We start from the raw sequence: 16,168 nt of genomic DNA, 5'->3' as shown, positions 1-16,168 counted from the left end.
GCTTCGTCCCTGTCCGTATCCCTGATCTGCTGCTTCCCCCCACCCAGGTGACCTGGACTTTACCCTTCCTCTCAGCAATGGTTGCCCTCTCCTGAGCTCCCATCAGAGACCTCCCGACTGTCTCTCCTGCCAAACCCCTTCGAGGAGGACTTTGAAGGCTTTTTTTGTCTTTCACCCAAAGACAAACCATGCACCCAGGCAAGGCACAACTCAGCGCCTTTACATTTATAAAGGGTATACCAACATTCCTCTTTCCTCACAGGGTCATTGTTAATAACGATAACAATCACTCCCATTTTACAGAGAAGGAAACTGAGGCCCAAGGAGATGCTTTCCCCAAGATCACACAGATACCAAGCAACAAATGCAGGATTCCTCTGACTCCAGAGTGCTGGCTCTTGCTCCAGACCCGGTTCAGAGGCCGTCTTTGGTAGTATATCTGGTTTTTCTTTTTTGGAATGCACCAGGCCTTTTGTTTTAACCTTCAAAAGAAGAGAATTTCCTTGGAAAACCCAAAGCAAATCTGCGGTTATCTTTGTTCCATGACCCTCACCAAATGATACAGGAGCTGAGTCTCAGTTTCCTCATTTGTCAAATAAGGCAAGGCAATAAACATTTAGTAAACACTTACTATGAGCCAGACAAACTATACTCTAAGCCCTAGAAATATGAATACCAGCAGAAGGAACAAGACCTGGTCCTCAAAGGGGGCAGATAACACACAAAAGCAGCTGAAAGGGAAGAAGGGGAGAACAGGAGAGGAGGGTGGAGGGGGAGAGGAAAAGGGAAAGGGAGAGGGAGGGAGGGAGGGACAGAGAGAGAGAGAAAGAGAGAAAGAAGTAGAGGGGGGAGGAGAATTGGTTGAGGTCCAAAGATTCAGATGCAGACCTGTCAAGGGAATAACAGCTGGGGGAGCCTGAGACCTTCTTCAGAATGGAAGTGGGGGGGGAGGGGGGAAGTGTCACCAAGGTGAGATGGCTGCAGAGGACATTTGAGGAAAGTTCCCAGGTGAGAAGGCAGCTGAGTAGCAGGGGTCACATGCAGAGAGTTTAAAGAAAAGCCAGGAGGAAGATAAGGAAAGGTCTAGGTCCCTCCCCAAAATGGAGATGGTTGAGAGGATCAAACAAGTGAACGTCTGCCTTGGGATCAGAGGTGCCTCTTCAGAAGGGATCTTAGGCCATCTTATAAATAAGGAAACTGAGGCAGAGGGAAGTCCAATGGCTTGCCTGGTCACACAGACATGAAGGGACAGAATTAGGATTCACATTCAGGTTTCCTGACTCAGAATCTCTGCTCGTTTCCCCATACAGACCATCTTCCTCTCCTGGGTCTGCCCCTTAAAGTATTCTAAGTCAGCTGTTATTAATGATTATTATCACTATTCTGCCTTGGCATCTCTTGGGCAACTCCCACCTGGATCATCAGAGGAAGTGCCCCACACCAAAGAAATCCCTGAGCTAGCCCAAACTTAAATATATATAACCCCTCCGCCTAGTAGGAGTCAGGGTGGAGTGGAAGGCAGGGAGCTTTACTGGATGACATGGGGACTGCTTCCTCCCATGTGCAATGTGAAAAAGATTTTAGGGGGTAACCGAGGCTAGGAAGAAGCCCCTGGGACTAGGGATCAGAAGCTGTGGGCTTGATTCCCAAGCCCCTCCACTTTCTAGGTGTGTAATACCTTGGGCAGGACCCCTGGACCCTCTGAGGCTCTCTCTTCAACAATGAAGCAAAGATATGAACTCTCTCCTAACTGTCTTATGGCCTTCAGGGAGAAAAAAGCCCTAGTCAACCTTAACAAGCTATCTGCAATCCTTACTGCCCCCTCACGAGGCTTTTCTTAAGTTCAAATGGGGGTATATTTCACAGAATGTCCAAGTCACCTCAGCTAACATTTCTGCCACGCTCCTGCATTTTACAGATGAGGAAACTGAGGCCCAGAGAGCTGACATCTCACATCCAGGTGACCCTTCCCTGCCAGCAAGGGTAGCTCCATGGGTCCAGACTGGCCAAATGTGAGGTCACCACCTCTTTCCGTAGAACAATTCCTGTATTTTCCGTGATCATAGCCTCGAAGGGCAAGGACTCAAACCCATGTGACCATGGAATCCATTTTTTTTGCACTAATCAGGACCTAGCTCCACTAAATGGGCTTATCCTGGTGAATGAAGACAAAAGCTTTTGTTTGTTTAAGTCCTCAGAGTTTTACAAGAACTAAGGAGCTTTGGGAGCCTATCTGAAAAGTACCTTGGGTATTTCCCAGTTAGCCTAGACATGTGAACAGCACTGCAGCACACAATAAGGTCCTGGGTTCAAGTCTGTCCTCTGACACATACTAATTATGTGACCAGAAACAAGGCTCTTAACCTCTCCATGTTCCCCCCAAGTCTCTAAGACTTTCAATTGTGGCTTAGGTGGCTGTCTGCATCAGGGGAGTGCCTCACCAGGAAACGAATATGCTAAGGAAATCACAGGATGAGTATAGTTAAAGAAAAGAAAGCCCCAGAGTGGAAGGGCCAGAGTCAGTCTAGATTTGGGTAAAACATGAAGAGCTGGGGGATCTAGTCAGCCGAGGCTCCCTCAGGTTCCTTGTGAGGTTTATTGGGGAGAGGAGCGGACAGAAAAAAGGTTTCTGTGATTTCCAGTTGAACAAAGCACCAGGCTCCCCTTTTCCATGACCCAGATAGCAGGCCTTTCACATTAACCCTCTCATCAAAGGAAAGTTAGAAGAAGCAATTGCCTTTGGTCAGCCTGGGCCTTCAATATCTCCACTCTCCCCAAGCCACTCCAGCAGGGAAGTCTGTCTGGGAATCTTGGCTTCCTGGCTGTTGCCTGGTGGGCCACCAGTGGGGGAAGAATCAAGGGGCTTTGAAACAAGCAGACACAACCTTTGCATGTCTTGGGCCTTTTCCACAAGCTCCCAGGGCCTCTGCCAAGACTGAGGGCCACAGGAATCCTTCCCTATGGGTGTGCTCTGCCAGAGTGCAGAATGAACTTTTCAAAATGACAGAAATCTGTATGTGAGGGCTGCCAGGTTGGGAACATGGAACAACTCGGCGTGGGTGTGCCTGGGGGTGCATATGTGGGTGCAAAAGGGAAACACAGACTTCCGGCTTTGGCTGTCCTGTTCTCTGCCCCATCCTGCTCTTACCAATATGCTTCTGAGCCCTCTTGGGACCAACTGAGATATCTGTAAAGGGCTTAGCCCAGTGCCTAGCACACACTAGCTTCTTAAGCAATGCATCTTCCCTTCCCTTCCCTCTTAAGATCATACTTTCAAAGGACGGAAGGAATCTTAGAAGCCATCAGTCCAACCTCCCTCATTTCATCAATGAGGAAAGTAAGGCACAGAGGGCTGACTGACTTGCTAGGGCAGGGGTCACAGAGCCAGCATGTACCTGAGATGGGACTCTAACCCAAGCCCGGTGTCCCCAGGGTAGGCCACTCAGCGTCTCTGTGCCACCCAGTGATGGGGGTGGACCACATGCCCTCTCCAGCTCTCCATCTGTCCTGCTGACTGTGACCACACAGAAATCCCAGGGGCACGTGGCATTTGGAGTCAGAGAAGCTAAATGCCACATCTGTGCCACCTGCAAAGCCTAGGGCAAGGCCTTCCTTTCCTCTCTGGCTTTGTTTCCCTGTGGAATTAGCTGCCCTTCAAGGGAACTCCCAGATCTCAATCAATCCATCCATCAATCCGTCAGCCTTGATAAAGGCCTCCCCATGCTAGGTGCTAGGAATGCAAAGAATCCCAACTTGCAATGGCCTGCCCCCATCACATACAGAGGATGCAGGGCTGGCCTTCAAAAATATTCCAAAATTGTGGGGTGGCTAGGTGGCACAGTGAATAGAGAACAGGCCCTGGAGTCAGGAGGACCTGTGTTCAAATCTGGCCTCAGACACTTAACACAAAAACTAGCCCGTGACTTTGGGCAAGTCACTTAACCCCAATTGCCCTCCCCAAAAAAAGCAAAAAAATAAAAAAATTCCAAAACTGTGAGCTTCCTTTCTGGGGCAGGAGAGCCAGACATGCACCGATCATGGCCTGTATTGCTGGTAACTGCCGGGTCACTGCAAAGCTTATATTAACCTGTCTGGAGCCTGTGGGGAAAAAGCTGCTGCTACCACAGCGTCCCTCAAGGCCTTTGCCCAAAGAGCTGGGTCACATTCATTTTAGACAAGGGCCTTCCCTTCTCCCACCTCAATGTCAACTGTCCTTGAAAGACGCAAAGGCCTTTCTTTGTAGTATAAAAGAACAGGAAACAAAGTGGGTCCCCCCAGCTGAGGAAGAGCCAAGCAAACTGGTGTGTGTGGTCACAAGGGCACAGGATGATTCCGCACGAAATGATAAAAGAAAACTCAGAAGCTGAGAGTCTGGCAGAAAGTCTCAATCCTGCCTCGCTAGCTGTGTGACCCTGCACAAGTCACTTCACCTCGATCTGCCTCAATTAATCAATCAAATATTTACTGATCACCTATAACACCTCAGGAACCATGCAAAGCAGTTTCCTTATTTTATAAAATGGAGTGCTCTATGCCTGCTGGCTATTATTGTAATTAATCCAGATTAAAAGAAAGTGAAATGAGTAAAACCCTTAGCTTCAGGCACTGGCATGCTCGCTGGAAGTTCTCCACTGGGAGCTTCTAGATCCTGGGAAGGGACCTCAGAGGCCACTGAGGTCAACTCCCTTGGTTTCAGAGATGAAAAAAATGAAGATTAGGATTCGCACTCAGGTCCCTTGGTTTCAACTCTAGTGTTCAACTGTTCCCTGTGCAGCCCTGGCCTCCCTGCTACTGGGAAGACAAACGATACCAAGCAAACCTGGAAGAAAGCTCCCTGAAGGTAAGGACTATTTCATCGCGTTGCTGTTATCCCCAGCACCTGGCAGGTCCTTGTCACCACCAGAAACTTCATACGTGTTTGGGGTTGCTATTTGTTAAAGCTTTTATGATTGCTGCATTGGAAGGGTCCCCAGCTGGCCCTGACAGCCGAGGAGGGCAGTGACCCCTGCACCTGCTCTTCTCACTGCCCAATAATTCAGCATCGATTATGTTTACCCCGGACCTCCAGTTAGCTGCGCCTCCACTCCCCTTCTTCCCCAAACCTTCAATCCCCAGACTCAGCCCTTCTTCTTAGGAAGCAGGGAAGGCACTTAGACATTTCTATCTAGGAAGATAATTGGGTTGGAATGATTATGGCATCCACTGGGATAACTGGGGGGGGGGGAGGAGAGGGGGTGCAGCATTTGTGCTGATAAAGTCAATCAGAAGCCAAACATTTATTGGGGGTTTACTATATACCAGGAGCCGTGCTAAGGCCCTGATACAAGAAAGGCAGTTTGGGACAAACAGCTATGTCTGGTCAGCTCAGAGGGAAGGCAAGGAAAATCTAATGTTTAAATATTTAACCTCTGGTTTCTAGAATCACAGAACTTTAGGGCAAGAAGAAATGTGCATGGCCATAAAAGGAGTCCCCATTGTAATCTACCACGGCTGGAAAATCTCCAGGGAGGGGGAACTGCCCCTCTCCCTGGCGTGGCCCATTCCACTGTGGGACACATCTAATAAGGAAGTGTTTCCAGACAAAGTTTAAGTAAGCCTCCTGGCTCTACCTTCTGTGTCAAATGGAACAAGTCTACACGTAAATCTCTTCAACAACCAGGCCCTTTCTGTCTATCCAGTCTTCTTACACAGTATTTCTGTCCCCACACAATCCAGTCCCAGGGGCTCCCAACACTCCCCCACCTAGCTCTGAGTGCCACGTGGCCCTGGCTCTCTCCCATGCCTAGAAGGGTTGGTCTATCCTCCTCACCTCTGCCTCTGCCATCTCCTGTTTCATGTCACCTCTGACATGGAGCCCTATCTAATCACACGACTGCTAGTTCCATCCCTCCACAAACTAGCACACAATTCATCTTCTAATTGTATGTATATTTATGTATGGTGTCTATCTATATCAATACTGATGCACGCACGCACACACACATCTGCTTTCTACTAAACTCATTGCTCCCCAACTAACATCCCACTTTCTACAGAAAGCCCTCCTCAATCCATCTTCATTCCAGTGCCCTCCATCTTTAATTATTTCCTGTCTATCTTACACATAACTTTTTCGGGTATGGGGCATTTGTTGGCATCCCATTAGACTGGGAGCTCCTTGAAGGCAGGGAATGTCTTTTGACCCTTTATATCCTCAGTGCTTAGCACAGGGCCTGGCACATAGAAGGTGATTAATAAATGTTGACTGATTGATTACTGATAGTTGAGGCCCCATTTTCCTCATCTGTAAAATGAGGAGGTTAGACAGGATGGTCTGGGAGGCTCTTTCTATAATCTCTGGTCACTTGGACCTTGAGAGGGATTACACAAAATGGTCTCTAAGGTCTCCCTCCCATCTCAAACATGAGGATTTTAGGAAACCTGGAAGGAGGAAATCCAAGCTGGGTTTCCTGTACCCAGGAGAGCCATTGTGGCATAGGGGCCAGAGAGCCTGCCCCGGGGAGGCTAAGGCCCGGCTTCTAGTCATTCCTCAGTCACCCCCTGACTCTGGAAAGATCTCTCTGTTTCCCCACCTGTAAAACAGTTAGGAAATGAAGACACTGAACTCATAGCTTGGCCCTGAGGACCCCAGGAAATGACTTGTGTAAAATGCTTCCCAAATATTCAAGGATAACATAAAAGTCAACCAAGGGCTGTTGATTGTGATTATCAAGATTTCCACTGCCAGGAGATCTCCAGAAACAGTTAAATGAAAACCCTGGGCCTGGGCCTGGGCTCTGCGTCTGGGGAGTAGAGAAGGGGGATGGCAAGCTTGGCCCCACAACTCCCTTTCAGGCAGACTTTTGAAAACTTCAAAGTCAAATGCACCCTCCATTCATTTCTAAGAAACTGCCCTTGCCTCTAGTGGGAACAAAAGCAATATAAAGAGAACTTGCTTTAAAAAATGGAAATCTAAGCCCCAAATGGAAGGGGTGGCAGGTCCTCCCTGAAGCCCAGCATGGAAATCAGCACGGTCAAGTCCAATATGGCTTTACTGCTCTGCCCAACTCAGTGTTAGCATTCTTAATTTTTTTACTAAGAAAATCCAAGCTCAGTTAAAGGAGGGTTTTTGTTTTTCTTCCTCAGAGATTTGTGAAAAGAACTGAGGGGTTTTAAAGCAATTTTGGAAGCCACTTTAAGGACTTCTCAGAGAGGAGACGAGATAGTCTAGCACTGTGGGTACGGAGAGGGCCTAGGTTAAAATCCTACCTCTGACAGGCTGGCTATACACCCCTGAACCAACGGCTTCCTCTCTGATGTCCCAGGAAACTTTCTAAGGCTAACAGGTGACAAAGCAAGGCCTCATCCTGGGCTCCTCCAACAATGAAATCACAGACCCCATCGCTTTTTAAAAATATCACACAAGGGAAATTGACAACGTTCAAGGCAGTCCAGGAATGCTCCTTCCTTCATAGAGAGCGAGTTCCCCAACACAGAGGGGAAGGGTACCCCCAGCCCAATTTCAAAAGAAACCAAATTAATTGATGGTGTTCAGGAATCCCCCTGGATTCCCAAACTGGGCAGAGTTAACAGGGAAAAACCTGCCTGAATAAAAATAACAGGCTGCTGGGGGGAAAACACACACACACACACACACACACACACACGCACACGCGCACACACGTATATACTTATACACATGCACATACATACACACCTGCACACACACATACACACAAAATAGATTCACCAAAAACAAAAAAAAAAGTATGGCAGACACTTGAGGGGGGGCAGCTAAGGGTATCTATCCTAAGTCAGGATGAGTCACACTGGCAGGTAGGTGGTATATGTCAACAAGGTGGTAGAGGAGAATTGAGAGCTCTCCCATTCTCAGCTTAACAGATGGAAAATGCATAGAATTTGGAGTCAGCGGTTCTGAGTTCATGGCCTGTCTGTGTAATCTGGGCCAAATTACTTCTCTTTCTGGCTCTGTTTCCTTACCTGTAAAATGGAGGTGATCTCCGAGAGGTTACTTGGGGGGAGGAGTACATGATGCTTCTGCTCTGAATTAAGCCAGACCAGGTTCAGTCCTGGACCAAGGAGAGCTGATCAGGCTTCTCCAGCACTTCCTTCTTCCTTACAGACCCCAATCCAGCAGTCTAAGGAAGACCTGGACAACAAAGGTTAACTATGGCTGACATCTGGGCCTTCCCCTTAAACAAGGACCAGCAGGGCCTGCTCTAGGAAAAGTGCTCGGCATACACAGTAGATGTCAGATATAAGACAGCTATTTAAAAGCTGCTTTAAAACCTGGCCTCCCTTGGTCTGCATGATCAGGGAAACAGGGCTCCTTCCCCAAGACTACATCAACGGACAAAGAGACTCTGCTAGAAAATAATTCACACCCAGGAAGGTCAGCCCCAAAGAGAGCAGACCTTTCCAGGCATGACTCCCAACCCAGCCAAGGATCCAGATGCAAATCCTGGCTAAGCCAATTTACTATCTCAGAGATGCTGGACAAGGATATCACTTCACTGCCCTGGGAACTGTGAAATGAAGGCACTGGACTCCTATTAGCTCAAAATCTATGATCCGATGAAGCTCCCTTCCCTGTTGGCAGGTGGGGGACAAGAGGTGTAGAATACTGAATGTCAGATGCGCATTAAAAGGAATGATGGATCCACCTAGCAGCCAAGATGCTGAAGTGGATAGAGTGCCAGGCCTAGAGTCAGAAAGACTGAAGTTCAAATCCAGTCCTAGACACTTACTAGTTGTATGACCTTGGCTAAGTCACTTAACCACCATCTGCCTCAGTTTCCTCATTGTAAAATGGGGATCAGAATAGCATACATCTCCCAGGGTTGCTGTGCCCATGTCTTGCTCATAGTTGCCACTTAATAAATGCTTGTTTCTTTCCTCCCTTCCCTATGTTTAAAAATCTATGCTCCTAGGGGACCACTGGAATGAGGAAGGGAGGGAGACGGAAATATAATTAGAAATTAAAGATGATATAACAACAAAAGTCATCAATACATTTTTTAAATTGGGTATTTAGACTAGATAATCCCTAAATATTCCCTAAATATCTCTAGATATTCCCTAAAGTCTCTTTGTGCTGTAAAAGTCAATAATTCTCTGACATCTGGAAACCAGAGGTTCTATTTCTTCATCCTGAGGCCCAGATGTTAGTCACCAGGAGTGCTTGGGCTATGTGACCCTGGGATCAGGTTACACTTGTCAGTGACAGTCCCTGACTCTTCCCCTCCCCAGCTGCAAACTTCATTAATTAAGGAGTTGGCTTTTAACAGCACCTTACAAAGCATTTTCACACATAGGCTCTCATTTGATTTTCACCACTATCCCCCTGAGGGTAAGTAGGGAAAGTACTATGCCCATTTTATAGATGAACAAATTCAGGCTCCAAGAGTTTCAGTGACCTTTCCCAGGTAACAAGGCTAGCTGTGGCCCACAGTAGGGCTCAAAGTATTTAATTATCAGTAAGCGATATTCATGTATTAATGCTCCTTCAGTCCAACAGTCTTTAACCTCTTCATGGGTCATGGACCCCTTTGCCAGACTGGTGAAGCCTAGGGACACTTGTTCAGAATTTAAAGGTCATTCCTACACTCATAAATGAAGAAGGTGGAAAATTTCATCAGAGGTTAAAGAAAATAAAGGGGTATGTTTTCCCCCATCCAAGTTCACAGATCCCCTGAAATCTATCCAAAAGCCTTTGGAGATTCATGGACTCTAGACCAAGAAACCCTGATCTAGATCAATTCCCTCATTTTACAGAAGAGGAAACTGAGGCCCAGAAAAGGGAATTATAACTATTATCACAGAGGTAGGCAATCATGGGGACCCCTGGTATCTACTGCTTGGCTCATATGCTACCTCCTACAGGAAGTGCTGATTTCCCTGGTTAGTCATAACTTCTCCCTCCTCAAATAATCACACACAAGATGTCTCAAAAGTCTTAGTGCAGTTTTAAACTCAATTCACTTAAATCCAGTAGGTGCCTAAGCAACGCACGTCAGCTGACCAGATGGGTTTGACCATTATTAATGGGACTTCTCCATTTTTTGAGGCCTCCCTTTAACAGCCATAGTTAGGTGGTCTCTGACATCTTATAATTTTTTAGGGTCTGGTGCCATGGAGACAAGACTACACTGAGAAGGTGGTAAAGGTGCCAAGTCTAGCTTTCTGCCACTTGGAGCCATGTGACCTTCATTTCTCTGGATCTCCGTGACTCCTGCTCCACAATGAGGGCCATACCTGGCCAGCCCACTTCATCCCACTGTTTTTAGGAGTAAATGGATTAGTGGAGGTTGAAAGCCCTTTGAAGTAGAATGCAGAATCCCATAGGAAACAAAGGGGTCATGGAACCACTATGACTGAGAAGAGACCTTAGCAAGTCATCTAGTCTTTGGCACCTCGAGCGAAAAGCAGTTTTATTGTAGGAGTTGCTAGGAACCCACAAGCAATTATTAAATGTCTAATATGGTAGGTCCCAGGAGAGAGCATGAAGACAAAGGAAAGGGACCCTGCCCCCCTCAAGGACCTTCATTCTAATGGGGGAAAACAAATTAAACAGAGTTGGAAAGGCAGGGGAAATATTGTTCTTGTGCCATAGTATGGAGATGGGCTGGAAGTACCTTGGAGGTCTGATAACTCACTCTTTTATTTCCTATTTGTCCTGTATATAGCTAATTTTGTGTACATTTGTTGGACTGTAAGCTCCTTGAGGGCAGGGACTGTCTTTTGGATCTTTTTGTATGTGTCCCTAAAGCCTCTTAGCACAATAGCTTCCACATGGTAGGCACTTAATAAATGTTTATTGAATTGAGAACTCACCTATGAGAGTCACCCAAACCAAGAAATCCCTATATTGATGTCAGTTATAACCACAGGGGAAAAAAATAAGATTCCTATCCACAAAAACATAAGGATATCATTCAATTGGCTTCCAAAAAGAGATGGATACAGATAAGGGAAACATAAACTCAAGAAAAAAACTCTCAATTAAAACTAGGAGACATCCACTAAAAACCAGAGAAGGGATTGTTAGGTCTAAGAGAAATCAATAAGTAACAAAACTGGACAAGAAACCACTTATCCCCAAAGTACTGGAAGAGACCAGAAGGAATAATATGGACTTTGGGGATAGGGAAGGGCCTTAGAATTTCTATCTCATGATTCGATGTATGAAGACCCTTGAGGTTCAGAAATGACTTGCCTAAGGTTACACATCAAGCTCGCACCAGCAGCTCCATCTCCTGATTTCTGGGCCAGTGCATTTTCTTTGTCTTTATCACATAATGCTTCCTGCTTTGCCTTTCAATTTCCCCTTCATTTAATAATTGACATTGATATATTATAAGGCAGTTTAAGTGACATTTCATTTGATAATGAAACACACAGACACCCTAGCTATCACACAGATAAGGCAACTGGGTCTCAGGGAAATAGAGATTTGCCCAGAGTGGCGCAGCTGCAATCAGAGGCAGGATTCCAGTTTACCAAGGCCCTCCAGATTTCCAAGCCCAGAGGGCAGAGGTCAAATGGCCAGGTCATAAGGCAGGTAGCTATTTTAGAAGTAGGCATGCTCCCTGTGGCATTTGTAGGCCTTCTGTACGTGAGTGATTATAATCTCACCCCACCTCCAATCCTGTCTAATTACAAACCCCTGTTGTGCCTGTGTGTCTCTCCCCTCTCACATACAGGAATCCCACTGACTTCAAAGGAAATTCTAGATTGTAGTAAGGGGGAGTTGATGCCCACAGGGGGGACAAGCCTGGAGACTTGACTTTGTTTCTTTTTTCCCCATCCCCCCTTAATACCTGCAAAGGCTTAAACTCTAGAAGCTCAGAATAAGCTGAACTTTAGGCAAGTTAAAGATGAGGTCCCTGGATTCCAAGTGGAAGGCCCCATCAACAATCTCCTCAGACTTCAAGGGAGCTGGAAAGCCCTGAGGGCATATCAGCAGCCTTCTCAGGTGGGCATTCTGGAGGCCAACATGCTTACCCAATGAGGGACAGATTAGTAGAACTGGGTCACTGTGGGACTTCGGTTCAGCATAATGGGCAGGGACCCCTGGGGTGAATGGGAGGATCCTCAGTGAACGTGTAGTCTGATGCCTAAAGAAGACAGGGCTAAGTTTTACAACATCCTTAACAGGCAATAGAGTCCTGGTATTGGCTGTGGAGTCAAACTGGATTTGAATCTGCAGCGAACTGGGGCAATTCTAGCTGCAAAAGGCCAGAGAAGTAGTGTGGTCCAACCCCCTTATCTTACACAAAAGGAAACTGAGGCCCAGAGACCCTAAGGGGCCTCCCAAGGTTACACAAGTAATGAATAGCACAGCTCTAAATCCAAACCAGGTCCTTTGTTTACAAACCCAGCACTTCTGGGCTAGGCACAGAGAATGGGGAAAACAAAAGAATGAAACTGTCACTACCCTCAGCAAGCTCACAATCGAATGGAGAAGGGGAACAGACGGACAAGAAAGTAAATACAAAATAAATTCAAGAATGTCAAGAGGGATTGGGATAGGCCTCATGACTTCATTAGCATGGGGAAGTCCCTGGATGAGGAAAAGTCCTCCACTAGCTCTGGCAGGCTGCTTCTGGGAAGCTTGTCTAGAGCCAGGTGCCCAGAGCTCTGGGAGAGGAGTTGTAACGTGCCTTGGGGGAGACTCCCAGGATGTGTTAGGTATGACTTGCCCCAAGGTCCTACTGGATCCAAAGCAGTCTTCCTAACATCCACCACATTTGCCCTCTCTCCAAAATGGATAGAGAGAAGGCCTAGCCTTGGGCTTTCCTTTACTTCGGGAACTCCTGGAGGAAAAAATGCCTTTTCTAATGCGGGACAACACTTTCTCTGCAATTTTGAATTCTTTAGAGCTGCCGAAGAGCACTGGGAGGTTAAGCCACATTTAGCCACATTCATTCAGCCAGGATTTCAGGTCTTCCTGGCTCTAGGGCCAGCCCTATTCCAAGAGCACCAATGAAGGTGGAGAAAGAGGGTAAAGGGAAGGAGGAAAAAAAATGGCAAAATCCTCTAGTAAGAGGAAGGCCCTGGGGCACTGGACTGGGACAGCCTTCTGGACATTGCAAGTCATTTACCCAAGCAAGGCCAGTTTCCTTTTCTAGAAAATGAAAGGGTTGGACCGGATCATTTCTGAGGACCCGTTCTAGCTGGGAAAGGGGATAACTGACCTCAAGTGCCTGGAAACTCTGCCTTATGACGAAAGCATCGCTGTGAACACTGGAAAAAAGAAGTTCTTCCCTCCTTTAACATAAATAGCTGGCAAAGAAAGCTATTTCAGTAGACTTGGAATCAGGTCTTGGACTTGAATTCAAAGCCTCAGAAACCTGCAAGCTGTGTGACTCTCGGTGCCACTGAACATATCTCTGCCTCAGTTTCCTTCCTCTGTAAAGCAGAGGTAAGCATTGCACTGACCTTACAGGGATTTCAAGAGGTTCAAATGAGAAGGTATTTCGAGTGCTTTGCAAACTTAAAAAAAGGCTGCACACGTTTAGGTATTCCAAAGAGCTGACAGTTTTAAAAAGTGTTTCCCCAAGTACAATGTAGACAACGGGGAACTGCTACAGAAAAGCCAGCCTGGGAAGGGAGAAGCGGCTTCCTCAGGGAGATCGAGGCCCGGCAGAGCCCAGGGCTCTCCTGTTTCCAAGCACTACATTTCCTCTCTCTCAAATGCTTCTTACAGTGCCCCGCTCCCTCTCTCGCTTGGTCTCCTGCTCTGACCTTCACCCTGTATGTGGCCAAGGGGGACAGTGCTCACCCTTCTCTGCCACCCCCCACCTCTCGGCAAACCCGCAACAGTTGATAATGGCTCCAGGAGTGGAGGAGATCAGCTTTCAGAAGCACACACACACATACACACACACACACACACACACACACACACACAACTCCATACAATCCGTTCCCCCTGCTTATGCAGAAACCTCAAACAGGATGAAGGTCAGACAGGGATAACAGGCCAATTTCATTCCAAGCTCACAAGGTGTAAGCAATTTTAATTACGGTCTGCCACTGAAATCACACAAAGATCGGATGGCTTCTCAGTGCAACTGCTCATCAAGGGAGACAAGAGGCTTATAATTGTAACCGGCGCATAATCACGGCTAGTGGCCTCCAAGAGGGAGGCAAGGAGGGAGAAAGCTAAGCTGCCAGTGGCGGCGGCTGCAGCCCGAGGCTTGCCTGGAAGAATGAAAACCGAGGAAAAGCACGGAAGGAAGGAAGCCTTGCCGGCTGCCAAGGGGGAGGCTGCAGCGTGCCGTGGGGCTGAAAGCCCGGCATCTGCGTCCAAAGGCACCGGCAAAGCTTTGGACAGCGCGGAGCGAGGGCTCCGTAGCTTCAGCTGGGCCGAGGCGCGTTCCGCGTCCCAGCCCCCAGCCCCCTCCTCCCCTCCTTTGTTCCAACAATTTGCTCGGATGTAGCAGCGGTTTGCAGGACCAGACAGACTCCTAATTAGCTTGCACCAAACCCAGCTTCATAGTGCCGGGAGAGACTCGTAGACCTTCCCGAGTCCAGGAAGCAGCTGGATACAGAAAATCCCAGGCTCCGGAGTCGGAGGCCCTGGGTTCGAATCTCAGTTCTGCCCCTTAAATAGCTGCGTGTGTCCCTTGGGTAGGTAGATCTTTTCCCCTCCCTAAGCCTCAGTTTCCACAGCTGCAAAAAGAAGGGAGTTGGAGCCGATGGTCTCTGAGGTGACTTGCAGCATTAGAGCTAGGATCCAGTGAGCACCCTGGCTGCCGCCCAGGGACCGAGAGTTTACAAACCCGCTCCCCTCCCCTCCCCCAGCGCTTCCCTTCGGAAGAGGCGCCGGGAGCCCCGCAGCTGGCCAAACTTTCAGCAAACAAGCGGGAAGCAGCGCCCCGCCCGGCCCCCGCCCGCCGCCAAGTTTGGGGAGGACTCGGTCCCGGGGATGCCCGCCGGCTGCGGGGGAAGGGGGTTTGCGTGGCGGGGCACCCACCGGGGCCGGGAGGGGGCGGCCAGGCCCAGCCCAGCTCGCACCCGGAAGGAAGCCCGGACAGCTAGCCTGGTTTCGCTTCCAGGAGTCCCCGCGCTGGGGCCGGAGCGAAGAGAGGATCTCACGGCGCAAATCTCCCATCTGGCCCCCCAGCAGAGCAGGAGGCAAACGCCGCGGGGGGCGCTGTCAGCTGCCCCCAGCTGGAGCAGAGCCACAATCCCAGCTCCGGGAGCGGGGCCACGCTTACATCTGGGAATCGCGGGCAAGGGAAGACTTGCTGGAAGTCAAGGGGAGCAAGTGTACCCCCTTTAGGACATAGTCTCCCCCCCACGTCCGCTCTCTACCCCTTCCTCCAGCTGTGACTGCTCAAACTTGCCCCGCAGGGGCCAGCCCCAGGCCTAGAGAGCTGGGGGAGGGGGCCACGGCCAGCACAAACCCGTACCCCCTCCTCGGAGCACACCCTGACACTCGGTCTGCACCCCTGCCTGCAGTCAGTCCCCTCCCTCCTCCCTCGATAAGGGAGGCTCTCGCCTGCCACCGATCTTCCAGGCTCGGGGGCGCTTAACAAAGTGGATTACGTCGCCCTCTGGGAGCCAGAGGAAAGTGGGGGTGGGGGGCGGGCCTCGGTGAGGGGGGTAACTGGAGGGCGAAAGGAGAGGCGAGCAGAAAGAAAAAGAAATCAAGTTTGTAGGCGAGCGCTTCCCCGGCCGATCCCCGTCGCCATGCTTAGGATTCCGGGCGCCCCCCCCCCCCCCTTTCCTCTTCTTTCTTTCAAGTAGATACTGAAACTAGGCCAAAACTTTTCTTCCCCTGCCTTTCTCTTAGGCACTAGACTGAAATGTGCCCCACGGAGCCCCATGGAGCTGGGCTTTCTTAGCCACAATGGGCAGACTAATTAGATCATAGAAGCGAGCCAGTGATACTGTAACTAGGAGCCAAACAAGAGTGAAGGCAAGAGGCGAGAAGGGGCCGGAGCCCGGAGACGGACGGACCGAGACAGGGAGACCCGGGCGCAGAGGGAGAACCACGGAGCGCGGAGGGAACGCGGGGCCACGGCAGGAGATTCTGGGGGCGCGGATGCAGAGCCACGGGGCGCGGGGCAACCACGGGGGCACAGAAGGAGATGGGGGGCACCAGAAGGCGATCCCGGGGCGGGGGGGCACAGAAGGAGATCCCGGGAGCGCGGAGGGA

At 49.1% G+C, this 16,168-nt stretch overlaps 1 protein-coding gene across 1 annotated transcript in view; it reads right to left on the bottom strand.

Moving 5' to 3' along the window:
* Nucleotides 1–16,168, bottom strand: part of WLS (Wnt ligand secretion mediator) — a 129,115-nt gene that overhangs the window by 112,206 nt on the left and 741 nt on the right. The window lies entirely within an intron of this gene.

This window comes from Petaurus breviceps, unplaced genomic scaffold, assembly GCF_028583685.1.
Source record: "Petaurus breviceps papuanus isolate PSGF00001 unplaced genomic scaffold, PetGlider_PUasm1.0 208, whole genome shotgun sequence".
Taxonomy (NCBI): domain Eukaryota; kingdom Metazoa; phylum Chordata; class Mammalia; order Diprotodontia; family Petauridae; genus Petaurus; species Petaurus breviceps.
The sequence above is the reverse complement of the archived record's forward strand: the minus strand, read 5'-3'. Positions and strand labels throughout refer to the sequence as shown.